Source organism: Haliotis rubra, unplaced genomic scaffold (genome assembly GCF_003918875.1).
Source record: "Haliotis rubra isolate DU_JTF1 unplaced genomic scaffold, ASM391887v1 Scf117, whole genome shotgun sequence".
In the NCBI taxonomy this organism is placed as follows: domain Eukaryota; kingdom Metazoa; phylum Mollusca; class Gastropoda; order Lepetellida; family Haliotidae; genus Haliotis; species Haliotis rubra.
Window position 1 is genome coordinate 1,568,948 of NW_025765081.1, and position 11,657 is coordinate 1,580,604.

An 11,657-nucleotide genomic window follows, 5' to 3' on the forward strand; every position below is an offset into this window, starting at 1 on the left:
TGTAGTTCCATTCCAAAATTCTCCCTGATCATGATCCCGTCGGCACCATATGGTGTAAGCAAAGTGTCCTGTCTACCTTCTCGTTAAACTATCTCACTGTTAAACACTTTTCAACTGCAACACTAAATCTATCTCATATTGTAATATAATAGATGTCAATGTACATTTATTCATAACTATTTAAGAAGTGAGAATAAAGGAACAGACCCACTCTTAAGGTCATCAAAGCAAAAAGGAAATACCTGCAATTCGCATGAACGAAATAACGACCCTTATGTGCTTAAACCAAATATTCCTATACCCAATACATAAACCAAACTTGTTCAGCTTCAGTCTCTTGTCTAATCCAAACTAAATTGATGAGCAAATCGACTGTGTTTGTGGTTAAAATGAGACAATCAAGAAATGGTTATTTGGCTTGGATCAGATAGTTGAACCTCAGGTGTGTGCTAGACCTGATACTTCAGCTATTTGTTAACGTTTGTAGTGTTTGGGTCAAATTATATTTTTCAGGTGCATTACCTCTTTTTAAATGAATGAAGTACATCAATATATCAGTAACTAGTAAACTGTGCATTTACAAATCTATTATTATTTACTACATCAGTGAAAAATGTTACGCATCTAGAAGGGTAGTATAAAAGGTCGGCACGCTATTGATCAGTTACGGAAACAGAAGCGACAAAACCCTTTCCATATTCTTAAGAAATATCTACCTAAATCAGAGTCGATTGTGCACTTGTGACTATAAATTATCATTAGCAGATATCTGTTTCAGCAGTATTACGTGTACAGCTGTGTGATGTTGTTTGTAAACGAATCGGGTCTTAACCAGACAATTCAGTGATTGTCACCATGCGTTACGATGACGGTGAATGAATGAGTTTAGTTTTACGCCGCACTCAGCAATATTCCAGCTATATGGCGGCAGTCTGTAAATAATCGAGTCTGGACCAAACAATCCAGTGATCACCAGCATGAGTATCGATCTGTGCAATTGGGAGCCAATGACATGTGTCAGCGGGCCTGACCACCCGATCCCGTTAGTCGCCTCTTACGACAAACATGGCTTACTGAAGGTTCATTCTAACCCGGACCTTTACGGGACGATACGATGACAGACCATGTGTTTATGAAACAGTGAATGATACCAGGTGTTCGCGAAAAGGTGAGCGTATCCTGCCAGTGGGACCCGTCATAAACATGTGCTAAATCTAGTCATCTGTTCACCTGAGTGAGTGAGTGAGTGAGTGAGTTCTACGCCGCACTCAGCAATATTCCAGCTATATGACGGCGGTCTGTAGATAATGGAGTCTGGACCAGACAATCCAGTGATGAACAACATGAACTATTTTCCCTGTTTTATGACATAGCATGCCATACATACAGGCGTATGGAAAGGATTGTCCTGACCAGTGTGGTCAAATGTTTTACACAAGGATAAGATACAAAGTTGTTGCCGTTCAAACACAAACGGGAAATGTGTGTTTTTTGTGCAACGAAAGACTTTGTTTTTTAGATAGGATATATTTTATTATCTGAGCAGAACCCTGTGAGTTTAATTCAAGTGTTTATAAAATACTGACTGATGGACGCTTAGATGGAAGTGTAGTGTATTGATATAAAAATCAACACATATGTAAAACATATAATTACGCATTTGACCTTTTTAGAATTACGGAATGTCGAACTACCTAGTCATCGCACTTGTTCATTGTTCGCCTTGATGGGTGACCTTACAATCAATTCCTAACACGACCAAAATAATCTCAGTACGGTATCTTAGCTTATATGTCAAACGTGTGAAGAAACAAGACATCTCTGTTACTAAGTATTTATTAGGACAAACATGTATAGATCATCTTTTTTGAGAACTCAACATTCTGAGCCACACAAACGATGACCATACTGTATAAGCAATTACCTTAAAACATAAATTATCACATAAATGCTCAACAAAATTAGAAAATATACATCCATCTTCTTGTTAATTATTGTGAGGAAGTATTTTTGTTTCTTGTTTCTTGCAGTAGTGGGCACTTTACGTCAATAAACAGGACCTATCATAAGGTAGTTTCCTCATGCTCAAAGATTACAATGAGTCTGCACACATTACAGATGCAACCATTGGCGGGGTGCAGTTTAACTCAGGAAGGGGAACGTCACGCACGGTATTGGCTTCGTGAGGTTGACTGATTTGAAGGGGGAAGGCATAATGGTTTGGGGAACATATGTGCAAACGGGCGATCCCAGCTTATTGTCCTCCAGTGGACTGAGTGTACTGCAGTTCTGACGTGCAACTTCTTACCAATGCTGGTATTGAAATTGTGGACTGGCCTTCCCGTACGAAGACTTGAAGCTGATCGAACACATTTGGGATGACCTACGGAGCAGTCGAGGCCGACCCCAGATATTGCAAGAACTATGGCAAGTACAAACGAGCCCCGCAATCCACTTATCACCTTCTGTATTATATATTTATGATAGCTGTTTGATACATATCTATTAAAGCACACACTATGTCATCTTACATTCAACTTAACAAGTGTCAAGTTTTAGTTTGGTATATATATCGGTCGACAAACATGCTCAATTGAGACACATATTTCATCAATGGCAACTCACACTGTCATGACATTCACAGCAGAAACGACAATTTTGTTATTGCCAGGCCATGTCAAACAGCAGATGTGGTCAAAGCTTTGGTGAGGACAATGTAATCATTCCTTAACTGTAGTTTTCATTTAGTCGGACCTTTAAACATTTGACAGGGTGAAAATAGAAATGAAGTAACGGTGAACATTTACAGGTTAAAAATAGTTCCTGCATGTGGATAGCCACCAAGTATCTGTTTTTTTCAGTGAAAAGATTACCAGGATTTCAACATGTGGATAGCCAATAAGTGTGTTCTCTTTTCACACCGACTCAGTTTGTTTGTTCGTCAGTAAGGCTTTTCGTTTGTGCCTGTTGACATCTTTGTCACCGGCGTCCCGTTGTTCAAGAAATTTGCTGGTAAATTCCTCAAGTTTTCTTAAGCCCTCTTTAAGACAAATAAAATGATGATCCCTAACTTAAGGTTAACTGAAATTCCGTAACAGGACGTGGTGTGAAACCAACAAACATCAAAGCAATGTGATATAGTGACAATTGTATTCTAAACTTAACTAAGGTTAATAATTAATACAAATCACCACAAAGGTATTTGAGTGGCATTACAAAAAGCGTGGCAGTATAAATTTTAATACAGCATGATGCATTAGCAGAGATTACAGTTGTAAAACCCCACAAAACAGGGAATATTCACCTCAAGTTTGCCAAAATATAGCTAGGCTATTTATGCAGAATGACTTCCACACAACTGTTGGTTTTCTTGTAATTTGAGATGTAATGCTTTAGAAAACGTAAGAAAAAGACTCCGGAAGGTTATTCTACTCATGTGGTCGGAAAGGCCCATGGGGTTGTAGGCCCATGTAGTACCTTCCAGAACTATGTCTTGATATAACACAAGTCTAAATATAGCAAACCGTTGGAACCATGTGCATTTGGAACATTGTTAACCTCTGTATAACACTGCTACATAACAAGGTGACAAACTCACGATGTCTGCACCCTATAATCTTAGAAACATTCGTGATATTTCCTTGTCCTATTCCCACACAAGTCTCTACAGTCAAACATTTTCCCCGTCATCTTCACGACTTGGGAATAATCTCCCGTTATATGTTAGAGAACCAGTTTCCGTTAAAAGTTGTAAATCGCACCAGGATATTTCTCATTTGGTAATAGAAAACTCAATGTACTTCATACCCAGCTAAGATATTCAAATAGTAGATTAATTGATGATCTATATAGGATTGGTCGTATAATGAACCCTGAATGTAATTGTAAATTTACCTGTGAAAATTCTCATCATTATTTTAATGAATGTTCTTTGTATTCTAATATCAGACAGGACATGTTTCAAACTATTACCAGAACTTGTAGCATTAGATCACCAACAAACCTAGAGGTACTACTAAATGGCAGTGCAGATCTTCCATACAGTGACAATATTCAGATTTCTAAAGAAGTTCCAAAATATATGTTAAACTCCAAAAGGTTCAGTAATTGGATATAATGATATTAATGTCTTCAATGTATTACTTTATTTCAAATGTCTTATTCTCCTTTTGTATATATCTTTCTATCCCTGTACATATAGTTTGTTTCACTTTTGCATGTAGGCACTGTAAATAGGAGGGTTTCACTAAGCTGGAAAAACTTGTTCCCAACCCATTCTTTTGAATAAATATGTTTAAATCAAAACATAAAAAGAGTCTAAAAATAGCAAACCATTGGAGCGATATGCATTTGGAACATTGTTAACCACTGTATAACACTGCTACATAACAAGGTGCCAAACTCACGATGTCTGTATTCTAGTATGTATAGGAGAATGTCCAAAAACTCTCCATTAATTGCGCAGGTGAAGCAGGTGCGAGGCCGTAGAGTTTGAGGACATTCTTCTACTTAAAACAAAATACCGTCCAATATGAGCTCTGAGCAGTCGTGCACTAACATTGGAGGTTATGATAGTCAACGCAGTTTCATGAGCAGTGAATATAGATCTATGACGACTGATACCTGCCATTATGTGCATATACTAAAATGCCGACATTTGATATTTTTTAATACAAAACGGTCTTTGATTTCGTTTGTATATCAGTTGTACTGTACTGACATCTTAGCGATTTCGCCCTAGCATCACTATCTCACTACTGTTCCCGGTAGCTGTTACAATCCGCTGAAACGGCACTTGCACAATGCACGTGCACTAATATTGGAGGACTATCGGCATAAAAGCCTGTATCGAGTCAGAGAATTTCTTGCACGTGTTTCCAAGTTCAGCGCAGGATGTCCGGATTTACTAGAGGACATCGACAGAATTGGCCGCTACAGTGGATTCTATTGTTCAGCGGAAACGAAGGAACACAATTGCCACCAAGTCAACTGCCACTGCCATTGCCACTGCCGCCAACCCCAGTCACACGGCCCCCTGCACCCACGATGTGACCAGAAAATCAGATGCAGAGACCAAGTCAATAACGCAAACACGCGATTTTATAATGAAATTGGGTGACGGAACGACCTTTTCTGTAAAATTGTGAATTTTCATTAAAGATCTATGACCTTGTTTCTTTGTCTGTTTTCGTTTCTGCGAAATGAGGATAATTACGTTAAGGTTACACAAACTTAGAGGGGCAATTTTATCGATAAAACTTTTGATATGATATTGTATGAATTTTGCTGAATATGAAGCAATATTTCACAACGTTCCTTTTCAAACACAAATTAAACCTTTAGACACAAAGTTGTTCTTGCATAAATTTGTGCAACCTTAATCTTCAACTGACCTTGAACCTGCTTACATAAGTTATGTAAGGGTCATGGAATTGCGCGATTTCGGAAGATACATATACGTATATATATATGAAGTGTGTTAATGTATATGCAGTGAGAAGTTCGAGCATGGGCCATGCATGTTCAAATACATGAGCACAGATCATGAAGAAATCGAGAAAGAAGGTTATCGAGGCCAACTCTCGTGGAGTCCACGACTAATCCTCACGAACGCCTTGTTGCTGTGGTAGCGCATGTATTTTTGTTATGCCTAATGTCAGTTTGTATTAATTCCTAACAATGAATTTCAGAAGGTTCACAGATAGAACCGTCCGATGATGTTTGCCTTATAACGTATTTCTGGAATGTCTTTAAGATTGTTTGAGAAGCTGTTGCGTTTGTTGCCGATTTATAAACACAGTTCATCCTTGTCACGATGTGTAATGTTAATGGGTGCAGAAAGGATGCATTGATGTAGCTCTTTGCAATTGACTATTTTGTTGAAACCCATAGCAGGGTAGGACGCTGACAAACCTAGGAACATAATCTTTTATCTGAACCCACGACTGTAATTCTCCGGTGCAGCCAAGGGAAACAGGCCGCCTCCGTTGTGTAGTGGTTAGAGCGCCCGCCCGGAGAGCGGAAGGTCGCGGGTTCGATCCCCGACCGCGTCATACCAAAAGACGTTAAAATATGGTACTTTTTGGTCCCTCCCTGGCGCTCGGCATTAATGAGTACAGCAAGGACTGGTCGGTTCGGAGTCAGTATAATGTGTCTGGGTGGGGTATTCAGGCTTCACTGAGGCATGGTATCTCAGTGGGCTAGCACTATTGCTGCCGCGATAAAAAATATTTCATCCTTTTCTCGATGTGTGATGTTAATGGGTGCAGAAAGGACGCATTGATGCAGCTCTTTGCCATTGACTACTTTGTTGAAACCCACAGCAGGGTAGGACGCTGACAAACCTAGGAACATAATCAGGGTGACTCTTTTATCTGAACCAAAGATCATAGTTCTCTGGTGCACCCGAGAGAAACATCTCTTGACAGCGAATTACGATGCATACGTCTCACCCATATGACACGTTATGTTCAAAGTGGCATTTATAGCCACGTGACACATTCAGGTATTGAAATAAAGAAACGACATATACAGAGTACACTGAGTTTATTTACTCGCATAGTTGTCAGCAAGGTCTTGATGTGTCGGTCAGCCTGTCTATGCCACTACAAAAGGAAAACAGAAATATTCATTTTAAAAGTATCCGATAGTGCATATGTTCTAGGAAGAAATGTGATTATATTTGAAGTTTTGATGGAATTGTTTTTGTAAAGATATAAGAAGTATATGCATATACATGTATACACACATAGATTACAAACATGACAAGGGAGATAATCATGTTCTTAAGGTGATGTTTGGGTGCAATCCCATCAACCTGGAAGTACATGAGTGTACTGAGCATTTTAAAACTATCATCATATTGTTCATCACTGATGAAGTATGCGAAGATGCGTTACTTGCCTATTTCAGTCTTGTAATGGAAGGCGAAGCCAAGACCGGTGACACTGTAATCACTGGTGAAAGTCAGGGCGAGGAGTGGCTCGGCGCTTGTGTCTGGGGGATAAAAATTGTTGGCGGATAACAGTCAAATGACGTCGTGCAAGTGATGCAAACGTTTTGAGTCTATGAGAAAAAAATATAGAAAGCATCATTTATGTATTTTCGTTTCGGTGTGTCAGCTTGGTGGACGGGGATGACGATACGAGCACTATTTCTAGATGGATATAATGTGTGAATACCGTCAGTGGTGGTATCCGAACCTTGACAGAACAAAATTACTAATCTTATTCTTGTTTGATCGTTTGATGTAAAGTATAGATATGTCAATTGGATATCAGACTGGTGCAAAGTTGCACGTGTACCTGTGGTGAGATTTATATATCATGACTTTTATACCCCTACAATGTGCTTACATCGCTTCACGAAGGGACTTCTGTTGTTTCCACATAGTCTGTCGACGATGTTGTTACCAAGACTCACAGAGAGGATGTCATAACGACAGTTTCTGGCATATTCAACATCAAAGCGGTTGAAGGTGATCGTGGTGACGTGGGGTAAAGCAGGTGAACGGAGATTGATGCGACAGTCGTCGTTGTTAGCATAGAAACCATTTCTAGAAGTTGCCAGTTCTATTGTGCCCTCAAGAGCAGTAGTATCGTAGTTGCAAACTGAAATGGGAATTGACATCAAAATGCAGATGTTTCTGACGGTTTTACCGAAAAAAATTAAGGTACAAATATTCCTCAAAAGTAAATTTGCGGAAATCGATTTCAAAGATCGACGAATATGTTTGAACAATGACTGTTTTATACAGCAAAGGTATAAGATGACAGTAACTTACTCTTCATAATGCTGTAAGGACCCGTTTCATTGGAAGGTGCTATCGTCGTGTTGCCTGGTATGAAGGTTGTGTTGACTGGAGCGAAGGTTGTGTTGCCTGGTGCGAAGGTTGTGTTGCCTGGTGCGAAGGTCGTGTTGCCTGGAACGAATGTTGTGTTGCCTGGAATGAAGGTCGTGTTGCCTGGGGCGAAGGTCGTGTTGCCTGGTACGAAGGTTGTGTTGCCTGGTGCGAAGGTTGTGTTGCCTGGGGCGAAAGTTGTGTTGCCTGGAAGGAAGGTTGTGTTTCCTGGTGCGAAGGTTGTGTTGCCTGGAAGGAAGGTTGTGTTTCCTGGTGCGAAGGTCGTGTTGCCCGGGATGAAGGTCGTGTTGCCTGGTGCGAAGGTTGTGTTGCCTGGAACGAAGGTTGAGTTGCCTGGTACGACGGTTGTGTTTCCTGGAACGAAGGTTGTGTTTCCTGGTTCGAAGGTTGTGTTGCCTGGAACGATGGTTGTGTTGCCTGGTGCGAAGGTTGTGTTGCCTGGAACGAAGGTTGTGTTGCCTGGTGCGAAGGTCGCGTTGTTGTAGGGTAGAGTGAAGTTCAGTGTTGGCGATGTTGTCGCGTTATAGGACGGGTAAGCGGTAGTGAAGTTCACTGAAGGCGCACCTGTAACGTTTCAGGACGGGTTAGCGGTGATGGCGTTTAAGGCCGACAAAGAAGTGTATTGTATCGATGAGAAAAAGAAATTATATGATGGATTCGAAGTGAAACATTTCGCTTGCAAAAAAGGCAGATCTAGTTAAAGTAATAAAACAAACACTATATACATACCTGGATATATATCATAGTAGACATTGATGCCACGGCGAACTACAGAGCTATCACTATGGAAACACAGTTGGAAGCTGTCCGTACTGTTGACTGTGAAAACAGCATAACACAATCATGCATTATAATGTAAGTTGCTGATTCAAATATAATACCACATAACTAGTTACACTGGGTGTTGCCCTGGTTAGTTTATCAGGATATAATGACTTGTGTGTGCACGGTGTCTCTGCTGGAATTACTTTTTGTATATAAAGTAGGACTTTGCTTTAGGCTTTGTGAGGGTAGGGGGATTAATATTTTGTTTTTGAATTCGTAAAGACACAGATACGTCATGGTTGTCACGTCGATTTTAACACTTTGAAGATAAAAGGACAATATAAGCTTTCTTACAAAATCTTGTGTATCCAGGATTCTTGGTGCCACAGTCGATCTCGGTATTACCATTGCTTGTTCTGTAGGTAATGGAGTCGTAACTGCAGCGAGGACCATTCTCGATATCAAAGACATTAAACTCCAGTTTGACCGTGAAAGAACCACCGAAGAAAGGGTGAATCTCAAAGCAGCAGTCTTCGTTATTTTCGTACTGACCAAAGCCAATATTTATCGCTCCAAAGACATCTTGAAGCAAGCCCCCGTGGCATCCTAAACAACATAGAAGATTACATGACAAGAACGTAATATTGAGACTGAACACATTATTATTATCAATATGTGACCTGGTCTGGATACAGATGGTAGTTCTTCACGAGCACCTACATGCCTCATCCTCGGACAAAATACCACTGAAGGACAGGCTCATGCTGTCCGATATCATGAACATGATTATTTATCATCAGATGTTAAACAATAAACTCATTTGGTAACACCACAATTTTTAAAGAAATATATACACCCAGAAATACTTCTTTAGCCATTTGATAAAATCATATCCTTTGTATGTATTTGTTTCTGTGACATACCATCACTGAAATGTGGAAGCCAAAGTCGATTACAAAATGATATTATTTGTAACTGCTCCACAGACATAGCTACTTCTGTATTTGCTTCTTTGCCTCCGATCTGTATCTGATACATACCGTGTTCTTGTACCTCCTGTAAAAGGTATGCTTTCATCCGATCAACTTTATACTATGATATAACATTTTGGAATATATACACTTATGGAGGCGTTTGATTAAAATACCCACTGCCTCCAGCTTGTCTCTTGAACCTGGCCTTCTCATTCTGTTGAAGAAGAATAGGATATAGTTAATGCCGATTGTTTTATAGTGATTTGAGTGTTACCTCACAACATTAGTCTATGAGAAAGTAAATAAATGCCTGAGATTTAACAGTCGCAAAATATTTAACCTTTCCCTCCAAAACGTGTTTTCAAACTTATTATGAAATAAATGAGAATGATGTCATTTTGCGTCTAATTCTATAATGATGGTTAGACTACCAATACCTTTATCCTCAAAAGAAGTGAAATAACACCCGGATTTTCATATTTCTATGAGTAATTAATGTGGCTTTGTATGATACGTTGAAGAAAACTACAGAAGTACTGAAGCCAGCAGTAACATGGATAAAGACCAAATCATGGTAATCAGTGTAACGTTGTATAATATGGCTTGAAGTACACTTACTTTGAATGCTCTTCCTTCTGTGTAGGCTAGACAGAAACAAACCACAAGCACGCTGATCACTGACCGTGGAGACATGGTGATGTACTCTGAATCTCCAGACAATTGGCCAAACTTATATAGCCTTTGAGTTACGAGTATTGAAATTTCATATTGATTATCTGGAAGCTTGGTAATGTGGGAAGGTGTCGAAAGTGTGATCACCTGTAGGCCATGTGGACACCCACCTTGTCAAACCACTATAAAAATTCATTAGGTACTTTGCGTGTGATCACCTGCAGACCTTGTGTCCACCCACCTACCAGAAGGTAGAAGAAAATGATATTCTATTGCCGAACATCACGAATGTCGTGTCATTGCAGATATTGATGTGTATTTTTACACTCAGGAAAAAATATCACATAGGCATGTGTCAATACTGTTTTATAGATATAGATATATGAAGGTTGGTATTTTACTTATGTGTTCCTGGATGTTTGAGATTAATATGTGACACAAAAATATGAGTTTATATGCGCGTTGACTTGTTTTTCCTAGTTTGGCTGATCTATGTTTGGGAAAGATATATAAATGTTTTATTAATGCTGGTTTTGATAAAGAAAATATACATACCTGCGTTTGGCCATTTGGTTAGATTGAGCAATATTCGATTGTGCACACAAGCCAGCGCATGTAAAGAAAAAGTACTTAGTATAACTAGGTATAATAGAGTGCCTGTTTGATCATGAATCTGAAAATTAACAATAAGAAAAGTGTGATTTTTGTAACCACTAGGCTACCCTACGGACCCTGTTCTTCTTAGAACACATAAAACAACACTACAAGAATTTATTGACAGTTAAACTTGGTACTGAATATGACAACGGTAGTAAATCATTACTCAGTCAAATTTTGACAAAAATGTTTAGTCCCTTATTATGTTTAGATTTCATTTGTGCGGGCATTTGACACACAGTATTGTTTAAGCAATATGTCTTCTTTCTCGTTACGCTAGCTGAAACACTTGTTTGACATAGCAAATAAAGAACAAAATGAGCCATTTGTTGTGAAGAGTTCAGTCCTTATTTGTTCCAGGTGCGGATGGTTGTAGTTCGATTCCCAAATTCTCTCTGATCATGATCCCGTCGGCACCATGTGATGTAAGCAAAGTGCCTTACTTCCCTGTCACCTTTCTCGTTAAGCAAGCTCACTGTTAAACAATTTCAACGACAACGCTAAATCTACTTCATATTGTAATTTTATAGATGTCAATGTACATATGCTTAATCATTTCAGGAGTGAGAATAAAGAAATAGATCTAGACCCACTCTTAAGGTTATCAGCAAAAAGGAAATACAAAAAGGTCACATGTAACAAAAAATTCAAACATAATTAAAGCACAATGATCACTTATTCATGACATATAATATACATTGCTGATTATGAAAAAACATATATACAAA